Source organism: Puma concolor, chromosome E1 (genome assembly GCF_028749965.1).
Source record: "Puma concolor isolate L17-30 chromosome E1, mPumCon1.1.hap2, whole genome shotgun sequence".
Taxonomy (NCBI): domain Eukaryota; kingdom Metazoa; phylum Chordata; class Mammalia; order Carnivora; family Felidae; genus Puma; species Puma concolor.
In genome coordinates this window covers 26,300,634-26,321,085 of record NC_141680.1, presented here as the reverse complement: position 1 = coordinate 26,321,085, position 20,452 = coordinate 26,300,634, and the positions used below count along the sequence as shown (strand labels likewise).

The 20,452-nt window shown below is 39.2% G+C and overlaps 1 long non-coding RNA gene across 4 annotated transcripts in view; it reads left to right on the top strand.

Moving 5' to 3' along the window:
• The first annotated feature begins 790 nt into the window (after window positions 1-790).
• Window positions 791-20,452, top strand: part of LOC147574217 (uncharacterized) — a 38,584-nt gene continuing 18,922 nt past the window's right edge. Inside the window, exons 1-4 of one of the 4 annotated variants that reach the window (XR_015244024.1) lie at window positions 791-1,250; window positions 7,285-7,357; window positions 10,238-10,298; window positions 10,374-10,613. This is a non-coding gene — a long non-coding RNA (uncharacterized LOC147574217). The remainder of the gene's footprint in view (window positions 1,251-7,284; window positions 7,358-10,237; window positions 10,299-10,373; window positions 10,614-20,452) is intronic. The other 3 variants (XR_015244026.1, XR_015244025.1, XR_015244023.1) reach the window with 3 other exon arrangements.

The following is a 20,452-nucleotide window of genomic DNA, read 5'->3' as shown; positions in this document are numbered from 1 at the left end:
CAGACTTGGACGCTGAACCAACTGAGCCACCCAGGCACCCTGAGAACTGTGATGCATTTTATACGGACGCTAACTCATCATTTTCAGGCTAAGTCTCTAATTTGCATTAGTGTTCAGCCTTGGTGTTATAAATTCTATGAGTTTTCACAAATGTGTAATGATGTGAATCCACCTTTGTGGTATCCTGTGAAAGAGTTTCACTGCCTTAAAAGTCCTCTGTGCTGTGCCCCTTTATCCCTACATTCACCCCAACCCTTACCTCCATAGTCTTGCTCTTTCCAGAGTGTCATATAGTAAGAATCATACAGTGGATATCTTTGAATGTTTAGAAAGTGAAAATTCCCCGGTAATTGAATGTAGGCATTCAAGATATTCTTTGCACTTTGTTTTGTTTAGTTGCTCATCAGGAGAGGATCTGATGACTTCTGCCTTCCATGAAAAAAGCATGATTTCTCTAGATGTGTGTCACCTAATGGCGAGGGTCGAGAAAACTGACATCATGAACCACTACACAGCACTCACATTAGGATCATCCTCCTCTGTGATGTGCGGTGGGTCTAGTTAGACTCTTTAGCAATGGAAGGAGACAGTCTCAAGAGGTTAGAACTTTATCAAACTGGAATGCCAAATCCTTCTTACTTACCTTGCCATTGGAAATAAGGCCAGGGAGAGTCTGTTTGCTATGGTTTGGCCATGCGGCAAAGTACAATAGCTATAGAGCTCTAGCTCTATAGAGCACACTTTGTGAGGGGGTGTTTCATCCTAAATCTGAACAGTCTCTACTGAAGGGCTGGGGAAGTTCTGCTGTGTGACTGCAAAGTAAGCATACTCTCTTTTAACTCCTCTCATAGTGGAGGTCCAGAAAATTAATGCTAATTTCAGTTTGACATTGTCAGCTTATGGTCATCATTCTCCTAACGATACCATTTTCCTCCAGTGTCATAGAGTCGGTCAGTGATGGTCATTGTAAACATCAGTTCACCTGTAGGTGTCAAATTCCGATAAAACCTATTCTTGCTTTTGGTCAATATAGAGGAGAAAGTAAGATTTCTTAGTGCTTTAAGCCTACCAATGGTATAATTACCATTCACTGTAGTGTGGTTTCCAGGTGTGGTCCCAAAGCAATACTTTTTAACAAATCATAAGCTGTACACTTGTAGTTTCCTCTATTTTTCGATTGTTGATTTAACATGTATTTTGCTTTCTTCTTTAGGAGCAGATAAGAATGCTGAGGAAGACTCTATGACCAGGTAGGATTTTTATGGATTTGTAAAAATGAAATTTGTTGGGGCACCTGGGGGCTCAGTTGGTTAAGGGTGTGACTCTTGATTTCAACTCAGGTTTGTGAGTTCAAGCCCCATGTCGGATTTTGCACTGACAGCCTACTTGGGATATCATTCCCTCCTTCTGTGTGCACTCACTCTCAAAGTATAAAGGAATGAAATGAAATGAAACAGAAAATTAAAGGAAAGGAATGGAAAGGAATGAACTGAAAAGTATGTGTCTTCTAAGGGAACGCAGAGAACAAAAGCAGTTGTTGAGTGTTCTACCCTGGACTAGACACTGTATCCCATGCATAACATCTGTTAAGTTATACAGTCATTGCATAGCTTTGCAAAGTTTCTGTGTTATTGTAGCCTACTTTTTATTACTTTGGCAACTGTGGATCAGGGAGGTTGATTACTTGACCCATGATTCCATAGTTAATGAGTAACTGAGGGGTTTGTCTGTCAGCTTGTGTAGCTTCCACATCCATTCTCTGGTTCCTCAGCAGCACTAAGATGAAGATACAGATCCTAGGGCAGATCAACTCAGAATGTCAAAGATAATGATGTCGGAACTCTAGGGTTTTATTAAGAACCCAGGTTAGTCCAAGCATTTGGCCTTATATATTTGACCAGTAGTGCTAACAAAAGTAATTAGTGCAGTGGTAACTAATCCCTTGTTTTTATCATCAGAGATTTTGAGGTGGATGTCAGCTATGGCCATGGTGTCATGGCTTTTACATAATAAGCAAGATCAAGTCAGGCATATCCTTAGATGTGGTGATATCTCCTCCTCTTGAGACACATGAGTTTTCTGTAAGGGAAGGATATCTAGTTGTAGACCATGTTATGTTAATTAAATTCAGCCTCTATTTCAAGGATATTGCTATATGATTCTCTGTTGCCTAAGTTCCCAGGCTGGTTGACCGGTTCTAAGAAGCTTTTTTCTTTTTTTGGCGATTTTTTTCCCCATGATTTTTCTATACTGTGTTTTTGCATTTTTACTTTCTTCTCTGGTTTTCTTTTTTTTTTTCCATTAATTTTTCCAATCGTGCCAGCTAAGGACTCTCCATTTTTCCAGAGGCCAAATCAAAAGCACTTATAATCTCAAGACTTAGTGAACCTCAGAGATTAATTCATCACAATACCCTCTGGTACTTCAACCTATGTTTAACCTCCTTGTCCAATGGTTGTACCCATGGAGAATTTGAAACTCAAAAGAGATTGAAGTGGCCTAGTTGGATATGATAAGTGACAGAAATGAGATTTAAATTTGGGTTCTTTTCTTTTTTTTCTTTACTTCCTTTCTTTCTTTGTTTTTTGTCTTCATCTTGCAGGCAAATGTTTTAATAATAGAAAGCTGTGAAGTGGGTCTAATGAATACAATGACGGAGGGTAAGAATCAAATTAGCAGAGGAGACCAGGTTTCAATAAGAACAACACTGAGTTGGATAAGAATAAGAGTTTTAGAAAAGATGTCAGAATATGGGGGTTTATGCCAAGTGAGATAAAGGTGAATGACAGGAATGAAGGACCTAGGATTAGGGGATTTGTTTAGAATGGCATATTCAAATAGAGAGTTCAAGAGTGTCCTGACCAGGTTTCTGCTTTTGCGTGTGTTGGTTTCATTGAAGGTGCGAGCATACCTCAGATTTTCTGATGAGAGAGATTAAAAATCATTTGAGCTGCTGGGACGAGTGTTTACAGCAAATAGAAATATGATATCATCGACTTCCACCCCAACTTAGGGAAGATAGCTTAGATCCTCCCAAGGAATTGGGGTTGGGGGGTGGAGATTCTGAACTACAGAGATTTATGGCCCAAGGCAAGTTGTCTCCTCACTCCACCTCTTTTCCTAAATCTGTGATGCCCTTCCCATGTACCTGTAGGGCTGGGAAGGGCTAGGATTGACTTGTCAAATCAGTAAGGGAGCTTCATCTGGATAGGTGATAACATGCCTATGTTGAGGTGACTGTGTGGATGACTGAGACTCCCAATTCGCTTGTTCTCCAGGAGCAGGACATGGCTCCTACCCTCGGTCATTTGAGCCCATCTTTGTTGTAGGAGTCTGTGCCTTCATAGGCTAAAGATTGAAAGGTTGGGGAATGCCACAGAACCGTGCCAAAGAGTGATGTAGGAGTGGGAGCTCATAGGGAAGAAAATATTCAGGCAGCATGTAAAGAAATAGAGGCACAACTACCAGGACCAATTTGTCCGCAGTCTCTCTCCTTGGGTAGCTGAATGCCCCTGAAGGCTTGGAAAGTCTTGCTAGTTATTATGGACCTAAATAAGGCAAGACCAGTGTAGGAACAAAGTTGGCCTTGGGAACTTTTAATCTTTCAATCTCTAGTTAGTACTACCACTCATAACATAGAAACCTTAACTTGGATATATTTACTTAAACAGAGGTCTACCTGACACACAATGTAATATGTGATGCAACAACTCTGGATGTTCCATCATGCTCGCCATAAGGGTAGCTCCCATCTGGTAATGTATGATGCTATTACGATACCACTGACTAGCTTCCCTATGCTGTACCTTTGAGCCTTGTGATTTATTCATTCTATAACTCGAACCATGAACTTCCCTCTCCCCTTCACCAATTTTGTCCATCCCCCACCTCCCCTCCCTTCTGGCCAGAGTCAAATCTCTGCATTTATGGGTCTGTTTCTGCTCTTTCTCTGTTTGTTCATTTGTTCCCTTTTTTAGATTCTACATAGAAATGAAACCATATAAGATTTGTCTTTCTCTGTCTGACTTATTTCACTTAGCCTCCTACCGTCTAGGTATATCCATGATGTTTCAGATGGCACGATCTCATTCTGTTTTATAGTGGCATAATATTCCATTGTGTGTGTGTGTGTGTGTGTGTGTGTGTGTGTGTGTGTGGTCTGTTCATGTGTTGGCACGATCTCATTCTGTTTTATAGTGGCATAATATTCCATTGTGTGTGTGTGTGTGTGTGTGTGTGGTCTGTTCATGTGTTGGTGGACACTTGGGTTGCTTCCATATCTTGCCTTTTGTAAATAATGCTATAATAAAGATAGGGGTGCATATATCTTTTCAAATTAGTATTTCCATTTCCCTTGGGTAAATAAATACCCAGTAGTGGAATTATTGGATCCTATGGTATTTGTATTTTTAATTTGTTGAGGCCCTTCCTTACTGGCTTTCATTGTGGCGATACCAATTTACATTCCATGACCAGTGCACATGGGTTTTTTTTCTCCACACCCTGAGCAACCCTTGTTGTTTCCTGTGTGTTGAAACTGAGCCATTCTGACAGATGTGAGGTGAGAAGTCATTCTGGTAACGTTTATAGATATAATTTTCAACCATTTCAGAGAACTCCCTGCCTGTCACGCTTGGTTATGGAAACTCAGACTGGGTCTTTCCTGGAGATTTCACAGGTTAGGAGAGGTGGAGGCAAAATAGAGAACTTAATTTTTTTTTCAATATATGAAGTTTGTTGTCGTATTGGTTTCCATCCAAAACGCAGTGCTCATCCCAAAAGTTACCCTCCTTAATACTCACCACCCACTCTCCTTTCCCTCCCACCCCCATCGACACTCAGTTTGTTCTCAGTTTTTAAGAGTCTCTTATGAGTTGGCTATCTTCCAATCTAACCTCTCTTTTTTTCCTTCCCCTCCCCCATGGGTTTCTGTTAAGTTTCTCAGGATCCACATAAGAGTGAAACCGTATGTTATCTGTCTTTCTCTGTATGGCTTATTTCACTTAGCATAACACTCTCCAGTTCCATCCATGTTGCTACAAAGGGCCATATTTCATTCTTTCTCATTGCCACATAGTACTTCATTGTGTATATAAACCACAATTTCTTTAACAGGGTCCAAATGTTGAAAGACCTATACTCTGAAAACCGTAAAACATTTATGAAAGAAATTGAAGGTGACGGAAAGAGAAAGACATACAATGCTCATAGATGGGAAAAATACATATTTTAAAGTGTCTACACTACCCAAAGCAATCTACAGGTGTAATGCAAGCCCTGTCAACATACCAACAGCATTTGCAACAGAGGTAGACAAACAATCTTAAACGTTGTATAGAACCACAAAAAACCTTGAATGGCCAAAGCAATATTGAGGAAACCTGGAGGTACCACCATCTCAGCTTTCAAGTTTTATTTCAAAGCTGTAGTAATCTAAACAGTATGGTGGGTACTGGCGTAAAAAAATAGCCACATAGCTCAATGGAATAGAACCGAAAAGCCAGAATTAAATCCACCACTGTATGGTCAGTTCATCTTCCACAAACAGGGAAGACTATCCAGTGAGGAAAAGGCAGTCTCTTCACCAAATGGTGTTGGGAAAACTGGACAAACCACATGCCAAAGAATGAACCTGGACCAATTTCTTTACCATACACAGAAATAAACTCAAAATGAATTAAATACCTAAGTGTAAGACCTGAAACCATAAAAAATCCTTGAAGAGAACACAGGCCGTCATTTCTCTGACTTTTGCTGTGGCAACATTTTACTAGTTATGTCTCCTGAGCCAAGGGAAATAAAGCAAGAATAAACTATGGGGACTACATGAACCCACAAAAGTTTTGCACAGTGAAGGAAACTGTCAAAACTAAAAGGCAAGCTCTAGGATAGGAGAACACATTTGCAAATGTTTTGCAAATCCAGTAAAGTGTTAGTATCCACAACGTCTAAAAAATTGATACAAGTCAACATCCCCCCCCCCAAAAAGCCCAGTTTCTTTTTTTTTTTTTTTTAATTTTTTTTTCAACGTTTTTTATTTTTATTTTTGGGACAGAGAGAGACAGAGCATGAACGGGGGAGGGGCAGAGAGAGAGGGAGACACAGAATCGGAAACAGGCTCCAGGCTCTGAGCCACCAGCCCAGAGCCTGACGCGGGGCTCGAACTCCCGGACCGCGAGATCGTGACCTGGCTGAAGTCGGACGCTTAACCGACTGCGCCACCCAGGCGCCCCTTTTTTTTTTTTTTTTAAATTTTTTTTTTTTAAAAGCCCAGTTTCAAATTGAGCAGAAGACATAACCAGACATTTTTCCAAAGACAACATACAGATGATCAACAGACACATGGAAAGATGCTCCCCAAAACTACAATGAGATACCACGTCACACCTGTCAGAATGGCTACACTCCAAGACACAAGAAGCAAGTGTTTGCGAGGATGTGGAGACAAAGGAAACCTCTTGCACTTTTGGTGGAAATGCAAATGCGTGCGGCCCCTGTGGAAAACAGTATGGAGCTTCCTCAAAAAATTAAAAACAGAAGTCTCCTATGATTCAATATTTGCACTACTGGATACTACCCAAAAGAATACAAAAACACGAATTCCATGGGACACACACACCCCTGTGTTTACTGCAGCATTATTTCCAATAGCCAGCGCAAGTGTCCATTGACAAATGAGTGAACGAAGAAGATGTCCTGTATGTATGTATGTATGTGTGTGTGTATACGTAATCCATACACACACACACACACACACACACACACACACACTGGAATATTACTGAACCATGAAACAATGAACTCTTGCCATTTTCAATCACCTGGATGGAGCCCGAGAGTAGTATGGTAAGCAAATTCAGGGAAAGAGAAATACCATATGACTTTACTCATGTAGCACTTAAGAAACAACAATTGAGCAGAGGGAGAAAAAAAAGGGAGAGACAAACCAAGAAATAGGCTCTTAACTGCAGAGAACAAACAGATGGTTCCCAGAGAAGAGGTGAGTGGTGGGAGTGGTGAAAGAGGTGATGGGGATGAAGGAGTTCCCTTGCATGATGAGCACGGGGTGAGTATGTAGTTGGTGAATCACTATATTAATAAACTAAAATAACCCTGGATGTTACTATTACTGGAATTAAAATAAAACTTAATGAAAAAACCAGAGGCCACCTTTTAATTATACCAAGAAACTTTGTTTAATAAACAGCTGAACTTTCACTTAATTTTTTAAATTTTGTTTTTAAATAAATGAATATGTTTTTGTTGTATATTTTTGCTCTACAGACTTTCCGACAAACCTGCTTCTGATGATTCATGGTCTACATCAGCTAGCCAAGACTTAGATTTTGGTACTAAGGTAAAGTACCCTCCTGTGAAACTCACTTTCCTGCTCTGAATTTAGTTTTCTCCCTTATTTACTCTGAAAATTTAAGAGGAGGCTGTGTATCATCAATTTTATGTGTGTCATGGAAAGTTAGCAAGAACAAACCACTTTACAGATACATGATGCGTTGAATGTTTTGTTTTGTTTTACTTTGGTAAATCCTAGAGGTGGAAGCTGATAAAAGAATGGGCTGGAAAATATATAATGACCGTCAAATTATATTGGGAAAAGCTTTCCCATAATGGAGGAAATATGACATTTGGTTAAGGATAAGGATTCTTACTGTGATAGTAACATGACTGATAATACTCATGCCTAAATGAAATCTTATTGGGTCCAATTATCTATTGTAGGTTGCCCCCGCCCAGGGCAAGTTTTATTTTGGTGAGATACAGGATTTTTCTTTGGCTCTATCCTTTGTTCTACATTTAGACTAAAATAATATTAGAAAATGTAGAAATTTAGATGTTTACATTATTTCTCAACATTTACTTCACAAAGGTGTTTCCCTGTAGTTTTGAAATAACTCCACGAAGAGTAAGTTAAAATTGTGCATCTCCCTGAAGGATATGTATTTTGCTGAAAAGAGTAGCTCTATGAGCAGAGGCTCTTCATAGCTAAGTTGTCAAATTTCTACTTTCAGATGTCTTTCATATTCTAGCTTTTAAAAATATCTCCTCCTAGTCCTTGTGTCAGATTCTAAAATTTAAAATTTCAGACATCTGATATTTATTTAAATATTCATTTCAAAACCCCTAAATCATTATAAGCTACTGGAGGTTAGGAAACATACTTGTTTGACTTCTGGAGCTCCTAGAATAAAGTCTTGCTTGGAAGAAGCAATGTCATAGTTTTTGAATGTGAATAAATGAGTAGGGAAATGGAATTCCGTAGAATGGAGTTTAAAAAGCAACGAAATACGCATGATATATCACAATTAAATATGTGAATTTAAACAGTAAGGCTTCAGTTTATATTCCGTTTTAGTGTTTAATACGTATAAACGCAAATGAATTCTATTGAGGAAATCAGGAGTTACATACGAAAGAAGGTTACAGTATATTTTTAGTATCCTCCCATTGTGAGCTTAGAATTGCAGAGAAAAAGTCCTCAGCCTTTGTTTGTTTAACCCCATCTGTGTCCCATTACATACATCCTTTGAAGGTTCACATTTCTTCCTAGAATTCTCATTCCCAATTCTTTTTCCATAGTGAAAGTTGATGTGTTAAGAACCTTTCTTTTTCTGTTCTTTTGTTAGTCTAGTAATAATTTATAGCTTTTTGGAAGGGATAGATGCCAGTAATTGAACATTTTTTTATAGTGAAAAAAACTTAAATTCTTTATTACAGTATTTGTAAGCAGGTAACTGTAGAGTGATAAAAGTCAGTATTATTAGAGACATACTGTGAATCGAAGCATCTGTTTTACGTATAGTTTTTATATATATCTTTAAAAGGTTTAAAAAAGACTATTGTTCATAGTATATTCCCAATCCTACTTATGTACCCGTTAAAAAGTGTATGTTGTTTCCACTTACCTTATTTTGCTCACATTTCTCCTTTTCTTCCTTGTCTTAAGCTCATGCTTGATTGATTGGTCATGTTTTATTTTTATTTCCTTTTTTCCTCTTCTCCCCCCATGCTTTTTAAAGGTATTTTTGATGTTTTTAAAGTTTATTTATTTTGGAGGGAGAGAGAGAGACAGAGTGCAAGCAGGTTAGGGGCAGAGACAGAGGGAGACACAGAATCCAAAGCAGGCTCCAGGCTCCCAGCTGTCAACACAGAGCTCAATATGGGTCTCAAACCCACAAACCGTGAGATCATGACTCATGAGCTGAAGTTGGACGCTGAACTGACTGAGCCACCTACGTGTTCCCCCCACCATGCTTTTTTTCATGGTTTACCCCTACAATAATGTTTCCTTGCAGAAAAAATTTCTTTAGTGTCTGTTCTTTTAGTACATCACTTTCTGTCAACTCCGTTGTCAACATATTGGTTATGGAATTCTACTGTCTGTGTGTGGTTTTCATCCATGACTTATTGCCCCACAAGGTTTATTATTCTTTTTTTCTCTTTCTTGGAAGGAGCTGAGCTAAATGTTTTTGTAATGTTTGTATTTCTCCTGGAAAGGGAGGGAGAGAGAGAGAGAATGAGCAAGTGCTAGTAGGGAGGGGCAGACAGAGAGGGAAGGAGGGAATCTTAAGCAGGTTCTGCACTGTCAGCACAGAGCCTGTTTTGTGGCTTGAACCCCACTAACAGTGAGTTCATGACCTGAGCTGAAATCAAAAGTGGGTCACCTAACTGACTGAGCTACCCAGTGGTCCTGTAAGGAGCTACATTTAAACAGTCATATTTGTCCTTAGTGTTTTGAGAAACAGAAGCAACTTAAACTGTTTGCAATTCCAACTTACCGACATAAGATACCACTGAAGAGTAAGTTTGTATATTTACTCTTACAAGAGATAGTTCATGCCAGTCTAAATCATGCAAACACTTCACAAGATAACATATTTAAATTTCTTAGTGTTAGTTTTTTCAACATGCTTTCGATTATCTAGGGTTCAATGTTTATCTGAGATTACTTTGGTAAAGCATTTACCCGATATTAATCAGTTACAGGTACGGCGAGTAACATTTTGAGACTACCTATGAGATCTCTTGTAATCCTCACCACATGAAAAAATGGAGACTGGTAATAAATAGTAAACGGCATAACTGAGATGTGAATCTACATTTGAACGATTCCAAAGCCTGTGTTCCTTGTGTAATGGTGCTCATTTGTTAATGGTGAATATTACAATGATTTTATTGAATTGGATTCTTGTAATCCTTAAAGCTATTAATTCTATTCTAGAATGTCCTGAAACCACACGTAGCAAAGCCACTGCATTCTTCTTGGCAATTCATTAAAAATGGTAAGCTATTGGAAGACTTGTATTATTCACTAATTCTTGTCCATTCTTGTGTTATTCACTAATTTGAAGTTACAGATATTTTCATGTCCTCTTTACTTTGTTTTCTACTAAGTGAGAGCAAAACGTGGCACTGTGAAACCAGAAGGTGGAACCTTATCTAAGGACAACATTCCTGATTCTGAAAATTAAGATATGGCTGAAACTCTTTCCAAAACACCAGCCAGAGTATATGGTGATCGTCTTCCTGTTTTACCATCATCTAAATCTCTTCTGAAACCTTCTCTCAAGACATTAGGTGTCCTTGGTCTTGCAAAGGTAAGTTGTTTTGTTTTATACTCCCCCCACCCCATACCATCCTCTTGCTCCTTATAATGATAAAAAGAATCTTAGGAAGAAATGGAAGTCCTCAAAATCATAATAGAAATCAGTGTAATGACAACAGAGAGGAAGGTACAGGATTGAAATTTAGAAAGTTTGGTGGGAGTAGACAATTCTCGGGTATGCATTCATGGAAGCAAAGAAGGAGAAGGCAGCTGGAAAGAATAGCTCGATGCATATGAAGATGAGGAGGGGGATGAAGGGGAAGAATTCATTTTAGAGGGGTGAGAGGAACTTAAAGTATGAAGAGTTGAGAGAAAGTATAAAATCACAGCAGCAATAGTGGTATTAAGGCAGAGCAGATGCTCTTTAAATTATAAACTATGGAAGAAAATATTTTTTTTAAACATTTTTTTTCCAACGTTTATTTATTTTTGGGACAGAGAGAGACAGAGCATGAACGGAGGAGGGGCAGAGAGAGAGGGAGACACAGAATTGGGAACAGGCTCCAGGCTCTGAGCCATCAGCCCAGAGCCCGACGCGGGGCTCGAACTCACAGACCGCGAGATCGTGACCTGGCTGAAGTCGGACGCTTAACCGACTGCGCCACCCAGGCGCCCCATTGAAGAAAATATTTTAAGGGAAAATTAAGAAAAAAAGCCAAGTAACAAAAAAAAAATATGCTTAGAATCTTCTGAATGACTTACAGCTGATTTCTGTGAAGAACTGGAAGAAATTTTTGCCCTTACGTTTCAGTTTAATAAAGGTGATATCCTAGATTTAGTTTAGCAAAACCTGTGTTTCTAAGGAATACAAAGTGAAATCTGTTTTAGGCCATACCAGGTTGATTGCGAATTTTTGGTATATTTTAGGTCTTTTTGAGTAGAAAGAGAGGAAATAAACATTTATTCTTTTCATTAAGTAAAATTTCTGGTGATGTAAATAAGGTTCTTTATCTGTGAAATGAAAAACTAAATTTGAAGCTGCAACATTGAATTTTTTTTTGTTTTTTAGCTTATTTATTTATTTTGAGAGAGAGAGCAAGCAGGGTAGGGACAGGGAGAGAGGGGAGAGACAGAGAGAATCCCAAACAGGCTCTTCATTGTCAGCACAGAGCTCGATGCATAGCGCAGACTCACAAACCGGTTTGCGAAATGATGACCTGAGCCCAAACAAGATGCTTAACTGCCTGAGCCACCCAGGTGCCATTTAAACTGCCACACTCTGAAAGAAAAAAAATGTATAAAATATGTTGTCTGCATTCTGATTTATCTTTTTTAATTTTAAGTTTTCAACTGTTTATATGTTTTGAGAGAGAGAGAGAGAATGAGACAGAGGCAGAGAGAGAGAGAGAATCCTAAGCAGGCTCTGTGCTGCTAGTGTCGAACCTGACACAGAGCTTGAATAACCTGAGCCAAAATCAAGTTGGACGCTTAACCAGCTGAGCCTCCCAGGTGCCACTCTTTTTTTAATAGTATCTGCACAGAATAGACACATGCACACATACCAAATGAATGAACTCAACATGTATAAATTTTTGTCTAATATGAACTCTTTGTCATGACAGAAACATAAAGCAGGAAAGGTTTCCAAGAGAGTATGCAAAATTCTTGGTAGGAGATGATTTTTACTTTTTTGAAGATTTCCGACAATAGATACATTTTTAAAACAATATTTATTTATTGTTGAGAGAGATGGAGCATGAGCGGGGGAAGGGCAGAGAGAGAGGGAGATAAAGAATCTGAAGCAGGCTTCAGGCTCTGAGCTGTCAGCACAGAGCCTGACACGCGGGGCTCGAGCTCAGGAACCATGAGATCATGACCTGAGCCGAAGTCGGATGCTTAGCCGACTGAGTCCCCCAGGCACCCCAAGACACATTTTATATTATTCAGGGGAAACATTAGTATTCATAGTTGTTCAATTTAGCATGTAAATTCTTTCATGTCTAAAACCGAGAAAACTGCAGTTATACACCACAGCACAGGGGAAGTGCCCTGCAGGTCCTCACCACGCCAGGGACTATCCAAAATGACCAAGCAGAAGAATTCCCCTCAGAAGAATCTCCAGGAAATAACAACAGCTAATGAGCTGATCAAAAAGGATTTAAATAATATAACAGAAAGTGAATTTAGAATAATAGTCATAAAATTAATCGCTGGGCTTGAAAACAGTATAGCTGACAGCAGAGAATCTCTTGCTACAGAGATCAAGGGACTAAGGAACAGTCACGAGGAGCTGAAAAACGCTTTAAACGAAATGCATAACAAAATGGAAACCACCACGGCTCGGATGGAAGAGGCAGAGGAGAGAATAGGTGAACTAGAAGATAAAGTTATGGAAAAAGAGGAAGCTGAGAAAAAGAGAGATAAAAAAATCCAGGAGTATGAGGGGAAAATTAGAGAACTAAGTGATACACTAAAAAGAAATAATATACGCATAATTGGTATCCCAGAGGAGGAAGAGAGAGGGAAAGGTGCTGAAGGGGTACTTGAAGAAATTATAGCTGAGAACTTCCCTGAAGTGGGGAAGGAAAAAGGCATTGAAATCCAAGAGGCACAGAGAACTCCCTTCAGACGTAACTTGAATCGATCTTCTGCACGACATATCATAGTGAAACTGGCAAAATACAAGGATAAAGAGAAAATTCTGAAAGCAGCAAGGGGTAAACGTGCCCTCACATATAAAGGGAGACCTATAAGACTCATGACTGATCTCTCTTTTGAAACTTGGCAGGCCAGAAAGAATTGGCACGAGATTTTCAGTGTGCTAGACAGAAAAAATATGCAGCCGAGAATCCTTTATCCAGCAAGTCTGTCATTTAGAATAGAAGGTGAGATAAAGGTCTTCCCAAACAAACAAAAACTGAAGGAATTTGTCACCACTAAACCAGCCCTACAAGAGATCCTAAGGGGGACCCTGTGAGACGAAGTACCAGAGACATCACTACAAGCATAAAACATACAGACATCACAATGACTCTAAACCCACATCTTTCTATAATAACACTGAATGTAAATGGACTAAATGCGCCAACCAAAAGACATAGGGTATCAGAATGGATAAAAAAACAAGACCCATCTATTTGCTGTCTACAAGAGACTCATTTTAGACCTGAGGACACCTTTAGATTGAGAGTGAGGGGATGGAGAACTATTTATCATGCTACTGGAAGCCAAAAGAAAGCTGGAGTAGCCATACTTATATCAGACAAACTAGACTTTAAATTAAAGGGTGTAACAAGAGATGAAGAAGGACGTTATATAATAGTGACAGGGTCTATCCATCAGGAAGAGCTAACAATTATAAATGTCTATGCGCCGAATACCGGAGCCCCCAAATATATAAAACAATTACTCATAAACATAAGCAACCTTATTGAGAAGAGTGTGGTAATTGCAGGGGACTTTAACACCCCACTTACAGAAATGGATAGATCATCTAGACACACGGTCAATAAAGAAACAAGGGCCCTGAATGAGACATTGGATCAGATGGACTTGACAGATATATTTAGAACTCTGCATCCCAAAGCAACAGAATATACTTTCTTCTCGAGTGCACATGGAACATTCTCCAAGATAGATCATATACTGGGTCACAAAACAGCCCTTCATAAGTTTACAAGAATTGAAATGATACCATGCATACTTTCAGACCACAATGCTATGAAGCTTGAAATCAACCACAGGAAAAAGTCTGGAAAACCTCCAAAAACATGGAGGTTAAAGAACACCCTACTAACGAATGAGTGGGTCAACCAGGCAATTAGAGAAGAAATTAAAAAATATATGGAAACAAACGAAAATGAAAATACAACAATCCAAACGCTTTGGGACGCAGCGAAGGCAGTCCTGAGAGGAAAATACATTGCAATCCAGGCCTATGTCAAGAAACAAGAAAAATCCCAAATACAAAATCTAACAGCACACCTAAAGGAACTAGAAGCAGAAGAGCAAAGGCAGCCTAAACCCAGCAGAAGAAGAGAAATAATGAAGATCAGAGCAGAAATAAACAATATAGAATCTAAAAAAAACTGTAGAGCAGATCAACGAAACCAAGAGTTGGTTTTTTGAAAAAATAAACAAAATTGCCAAACCTCTAGCCAGGCTTCTCAAGAAGAAAAGGGAGATGACGCAAATAGATAAAATCATGAATGAAAATGGAATTATTACAACCAATCGCTCAGAGATACAAACAATTATCAGGGAATACTATGAAAAATTATATGCCAACAAATTAGACAACCTGGAAGAAATGGACAAATTCCTGAACACCCACACTCTTCCAAAACTCAATCAGGAGGAAATAGAAAGCTTGAACAGACCCATCACCAGCGAAGAAATTGAATCGGTTATCAAAAATCTCCCAACAAATAAGAGTCCAGGACCAGATGGCTTCCCAGGGGAGTTCTACCAGACGTTTAAAGCAGAGATAATACCTATCCTTCTCAAGCTATTCCAAGAAATAGAAAGGGAAGGAAAACTTCCAGACTCATTCTATGAAGCCAGTATTACTTTGATTCCTAAACCAGACAGAGACCCAGTAAAAAAAGAGAACTACAGGCCAATATCCCTGATGAATATGGATGCAAAAATTCTCAATAAGATACTAGCAAATCGAATTCAATGGCATATAAAAAGAATTATTCACCATGATCAAGTGGGATTCATTCCTGGGATGCCGGGCTGGTTCAACATTCGCAAATCAATCAACGTGATACATCACATTAACAAAAAAAAAGAGAAAAACCATATGATCCTGTCAATCGATGCAGAAAAGGCCTTTGACAAAATCCAGCACCCTTTCTTAATAAAAACCCTTGAGAAAGTCAGGATAGAAGGAACATACTTAAAGATCATAAAAGCCATTTATGAAAAGCCCACAGCTAACATCATCCTCAACGGGGAAAAACTGAGAGCTTTTTCCCTGAGATCAGGAACACGACAGGGATGCCCACTCTCACCGCTGTTGTTTAACATAGTGCTGGAAGTTCTAGCATCAGCAATCAGACAACAAAAGGAAATCAAAGGCATCCAAATTGGCAAAGATGAAGTCAAGCTTTCGCTTTTTGCAGATGACATGATATTATACGTGGAAAATCCGATAGACTCCACCAAAAGTCTGCTAGAACTGATACATGAATTCAGCAAAGTCTCAGGATACAAAATCAATGTACAGAAATCAGTTGCATTCTTATACACTAACAATGAAGCAACAGAAAGACAAATAAAGAAACTGATCCCATTCACAATTGCACCAAGAAGCATAAAATACCTAGGAATAAATCTAACCAAAGATGTAAAGGATCTGTATGCTGAAAACCATAGAAAGCTTATGAAGGTAATTGAAGAAGATTTAAAGAAATGGAAAGACATTCCCTGCTCATGGATTGGAAGAATAAATATTGTCAAAATGTCAATACTACCCAAAGCTATCTACACATTCAATGCAATCCCAATCAAAATTGCACCAGCATTCTTCTCGAAACTAGAACAAGCAATCCTAAAATTCATATGGAACCACAAAAGGCCCCGAATAGCCAAAGTAATTTTGAAGAAGAAGACCAAAGCAGGAGGCACCACAATCCCAGACTTTAGCCTCTACTACAAAGCTGTCATCATCAAGACAGCATGGTATTGGCACAAAAACAGACACATAGACCAATGGAATAGAATAGAAACCCCAGAACTAGACCCACAAACGTATGGCCAACTCATCTTTGACAAAGCAGGAAAGAACATCCAATGGAAAAAAGACAGTCTCTTTAACAAATGGTGCTGGGAGAACTGGACAGCAACATGCAGAAGGTTGAAACTAGACCACTTTCTCACACCATTCACAAAAATAAACTCAAAATGGATAAAGGACCTGAATGTGAGACAGGAAACCATCAAAACCTTAGAGGAGAAAGCAGGAAAAGACCTCTCTGACCTCAGCCGTAGCAATCTCTTCCTCGACACATCCCCAAAGGCAAGGGAATTAAAAGCAAAAGTGAATTACTGGGACCTTATGAAGATAAAAAGCTTCTGCACAGCAAAGGAAACAACCAACACAACTAAAAGGCAACCAACGGAATGGGAAAAGATATTTGCAAATGACATATCGGACAAAGGGCTAGTATCCAAAATCTATAAAGAGCTCACCAAACTCCACACCCGAAAAGCAAATAGCCCAGTGAAGAAATGGGTAGAAAACATGAATAGACACTTCTCTAAAGAAGACATCCGGATGGCCAACAGGCACATGAAAAGATGTTCAGCGTCGCTCCTTATCAGGGAAATACAAATCAAAACCACACTCAGGTATCACCTCACGCCAGTCAGAGTGACCAAAATGAACAAATCAGGAGACTCTAGATGCTGGAGAGGATGTGGAGAAACGGGAACCCTCTTGCACTGTTGGTGGGAATGCAAATTGGTGCAGCCGCTCTGGAAAGCAGTGTGGAGGTTCCTCAGAAAATTAAAAATAGACCTACCCTATGACCCAGCAATAGCACTGCTAGGAATTTATCCAAGGGACACAGGAGTACTGATGCATAGGGGCACTTGTACCCCAATGTTCATAGCAGCACTCTCAACAATAGCCAAATTATGGAAAGAGCCTAAATGTCCATCAACTGATGAATGGATAAAGAAATTGTGGTTTATATACACAATGGAATACTACGTGGCAATGAGAAAAAATGAAATATGGCCTTTTGTAGCAACGTGGATGGAACTGGAGAGTGTGATGCTAAGTGAAATAAGCCATACAGAGAAAGACAGATACCATATGGTTTCACTCTTATGTGGATCCTGAGAAACTTAACAGGAACCCATGGGGGAGGGGAAGGAAAAAAAAAAAAGAGGTTAGAGTGGGAGAGAGCCAAAGCATAAGAGACTGTTAAAAACTGAGAGCAAACTGAGGGTTGATGGGGGGTGGGAGGGAGGAGAGGGTGGGTGATGGGTATTGAGGAGGGCACCTTTTGGGATGAGCACTGGGTGTTGTATGGAAACCAATTTGACAATAAATTTCATATATAAAAAAAAAAAGAAATAAACACAGACATGCAGATGCACACAATTTGCATATGTATAAGTTTGTGTGTGTGTGTGTGATCTTGTGATTTATAATAATAAATATATAAAAATATAAAAAAAATAAAAATAAAAAAAAATAAAACCGAGAAAACTGAGTAATTTTTTTTTTTTTTGTCCCTTTCTTCTTTCCTTTTGGGAATGTTCAGTCCTGCTTGATAATCACACATGTATTTGAAGACTTTAAAATCTTCAAATTGGATGATCATAAACATATTAGTTGCTTAATGCTAGATTCCTTCTTGGGTCCTTAACTACCTTCCAATATGGTGTAGATAGGAAATTAGAGCTCTTCATATTCTGTTCCCAGTGGAATAATAAAACTATATGAAATTTTAAATCGGTTTTTATATTTTTATTAGACTTCATGGTAGTTCTGGAAAATGGCTCAAAATTCTGTAATCCTGTATTTCTCTTCTATATTTTAAATCTTGTGCCTTAAGATTAATTTTTTTATTTATTTTACTATTTTTTTTTAATGTTGATTCTTGAGAGACAGTGAGGGAGCATATGAATCGCAAGCTGACTCCATGCTTCGTGTGGACCTGACGCAGGGGTTGATCCCACGGCCTTGGGATCATGACTCGAGCTGAAACTGAGAGTTGGACGCTCAACTGACTGAGACACCCAGGTGTCCCAAGATTAAATTTTAAAAGAAGTATTCATATAAAATCCTGAATTAGTGTTTCACAGTTAAAACATTTTATGACTCTTAATGCCATTCATTACAGAAATGAATATTTGTCTATATTAGTAAAAACATATTTTACATCCTTAAAACTAATGTTGAAATATAGAGTTGAAATCTTGAATCTCATGTTTTTTTTCCCCCTGCTTTTGTTATTGTATTATTTTTACTCTTTAAAAATATTTTTAGTGTTTGTTTATTTTTGAGAGAGAGAAAGTGAGGGAGAAGGGGAGGGGTAGGGAGAGGGGGACAGAGGATCCAAAGCAGGCTCTGTGCTGACAGCAGAGAGCCTGATGCGGGGCTCGAACTCATGAACCAAGAGCTCATGACGTGAGCCAAATTCGGAGACTTAACTGACTGAGGCACCCAGGCGCCCCTCCCCTGTTTTCATTATTATTCTTTATTTTTATTATTTGACAATTTAGTGTCCAGTTATGTAATATATAGTGTGTACAGTGTAGTTTTGGCTTTGGGAGTAGATTCCCGTGATTCATCACTTCTGGATAACCCCAGGGCTCATTCCATCATGTGCCCTCCTCAATGCCCACCATCCCTTTTTTCCACCCCCTTAACTCCCCATCCCCATCAACCCTCAGCTTGTTCTCTGTCTTTTAACAGCGTCGTATGGTTTGCCTCCCTCTAGGTATTTGTAACTATTTTTTCTTTCCCTTCCCCTATGGTCTTGTTTGAAGTTTTCAAATTCCACATATGAGTGAAAACATACGATATCTTTCTCTTGACCGACTTATTTCACTTAGCATCATACCTTCCAGTTGCTTCCACAGTGTTGCAAATGGCAAGATTCCATTCTTTTTCATGGCCAAGTCGTATTATTCCATTGTATATAGACCACCACCTCTTCTTTAGCCATTCATGAGTTGATGGACATTTAAGCTCTTTCCATAATTTGGCGATTATTGATAGAACTGCTATCAACTCTGGGGTACATGTGCCCTTACAAATCAGCATTCCTGTATCCTTTGGATAAATGCCTAATAGTGCTGTTGCTGGGTTGTAGGGTAATTCTGTTTTTAATTTTTTCAGGAACCTCCAAACTGTTTTCCAGAGCGGCTGCACCAGTTTGCATTGCCACCAACAGTGCAAGAGGGTTCCCGTTTCACCACATCCTCGCCAACATCTGTTATTTCTGGAGTTGTGAATGTCACCACCACACTCTGACCGATTGAGGTGGTATCCCAGTGGGGTTTGATTTGTATTTCCTGGATGATGCGTGATGTTGAGCATCTTTGCATGTGTCCATTGGCCATCTGGATGTCTCCTTTGGAAAAGTGTCTATTCACGTCCTCTGCCCCTTTCTTCGCTTACTTGGTTTTCAGGTCTTGAGTTTGGCAAGTTCTTTATAGACTTTTTTATCCTAACCCTTTATGTGATATGACATTTGCAAATACATATCTTCTCCCATTCCGTCGGTTGCCTTTAAGGTTTGTTGATTGTTGCCTTTGCTGTGTGGCAGCTTAGTATCTTGATGAGGTCACAAAAGTTCACTTTTGCTTTTATTTCCCTTGCCTTTGAAAGTAAGTAATTTGAGCCTTTGGCTCAAGTAAGTAATTGCTGCAGCCGAGGTCAGAGAGGTTGTTGCCTCTTTTCTCCTCTAGGATTTTGATGGTTTCCTGTCTCACAGTTAGATTTTTCATGCATTGGAGTTTATGTTTGTGTAAGGTGTAAGAAAGTGGTCCAGGTTCACTCTTGTGCATGTTGCTGTCCAGTTCTCCCAGCACCATTAGCTAAAGAGACTGTCTTTTTTGCATTGGCTACTCTTTCCTGCTTTGTTGGAGCTTAGTTGGCCACACATCTGTGGGCCCATTTCTGGGTTCTCTATTCTATTCCATTGGCCTCTGTGCTTGTTTGGAGCTAATACCGTGCTTTTGAGGAGTCCAGTTTGTAGTTCAGGCTAAAGTGCGGGATTGTGATGCCTCCCCCACTCTGGTTTTCTTTTTCAACCTTACTTTCGTTGTTCTGGATCTTTTGTGGTTCTCTCCAAAGTTTAGGATTGTTTGTTCTAGTTCTGTGAAGAATGCTGCTGTTATTTTGATTGGGATTGCATTGAATGT